This window comes from Triticum dicoccoides, chromosome 5B, assembly GCF_002162155.2.
Source record: "Triticum dicoccoides isolate Atlit2015 ecotype Zavitan chromosome 5B, WEW_v2.0, whole genome shotgun sequence".
NCBI classification, from domain to species: Eukaryota; Viridiplantae; Streptophyta; class Magnoliopsida; order Poales; family Poaceae; genus Triticum; species Triticum dicoccoides.
Genome location: NC_041389.1, coordinates 101,374,776 through 101,376,395, shown reverse-complemented (window position 1 = coordinate 101,376,395; position 1,620 = coordinate 101,374,776).

Sequence of the window (1,620 nt, the reverse complement as noted above, 5' to 3'; positions counted from 1 at the left end):
CCATCTCCCCCGACCCCGCCTCACAGCCGTCTCCCCTGACCCCGCCCGACCGCGCCTCGGTGCCGCCATCTCCCCCGACCCCATCTCTCTCCCTGCCCTCTGTAAGCACTCTCCCCTTCCGATCCCTCTTGTTTTTAGTATGAACCCTAGCTATTTAGTGCTAGTTAGTATGAACCCTAGGCTATTTTTAGTGTTAGTTAGTTAATTTAGTGTTAGTTAGTTAGTTAGTATGAACCCTTAGCAGTAGTTCCTAGGTACTAATTAGTTAGTAAGAACTAGGTACTAATTAGCTAGGTACTAGTTTATTTTTATTTAGAGTAAGTTTATTTTCAGTAAGAACTAATTGAATTAATAGAACATGTTAGTAAGAACTTGTTGCTATTTTTTTAGTTAAAGCAATTTTTCCCGCATCGTCATGGACGATGCCTATCCCGCATCCTCGTCGTCGAGTCGGTGGAGGACGACACCTGCTTGACCAGCTGGGCCATGTCCGGGACTGGGCTCCGCCGGGGTGGTACTGGGAGGCGCTACCTTCCGGGCGGCGCAGGTTGGTGAGGAGGCAGCCTGTCGTTGACCCGAACCTTCTTTGGTGGCGGTCGCGTGGGCCAGTGACGGTCCAGAGGCTCGAGGACTCCGCGGAGGTGGTGCGTCACCGTGTCAGTGAGGAGGACGTGCACGTCTGTAGCTACTTGTTTGTGTTGGAGCATAGGTTCTCCAATACCTGGCAGGTTCTCCAGGGATCTCACTGGAGCTATGATCCCGTGATGGTTCCTTCTCTGTGGGTGTCCACCGCCCGCGCCGATACCCGTCGTGTGCTAAGGTTTTAGTTGTATTAGTGATGTTATATGTATGACACTATTCGGGATGTATTAGTGATAATATTCGACGATGTACGAACATGCATGAGATGATTTACTTTTGCTTATTCAATGCATGCTAATTTGAGTCCTATAAGATATTTTGAAATGTATATCTTGTGTTGCTCATATAGGATATGTGCTTGCCCAAGTGGCCGGTCATGTTTGCAGGTTACACCTCCGAGTGGCCTATGTTTTGCTGGAGTGTTGATTCATTTTCGTTCCGGCAAATTTCAGGCGCTTGATATGTCCTATTTTAGCAAAGGTCATGCCGGATTTTTCCGTGAATTTTGGCATGACTTGTGCCAGAATATGTAGGAAATATCGAGTGCCCCAGATTTGTGTGTTGAGTATCCTGGTAGTTGTCTTCGATCGATTTTCAATTAATGTTTTAACGATGAACATAGGAAATGTGACAACGAAAAGGATTTCAGTATTTGCAAATACTGCGAAGACGAGCGCGGCCTGTGCGACGGAATCTTCCTAGATGATGATAGGCGCTTCAGCATCAAGCTGGACAAGAACTTCGAAGTGGATACAGTAAGTCACAACGACAAGTCTTTTTTCGTAATTAAGCATGACATATGCTTCATTTGCTTCAACTTATAATTTGTTTTTACTATTCTACTAGCGTATCCCCTGCCATGCAAGAGTTTTTGTATTGGATAAGATAGGTTGCAGTCGTACTATGGAGGTAAAGAAATTTTACTTGAAGACCGAGCATGGTTACATTTTCCACACAAAATTATAATTTTCAGACGAC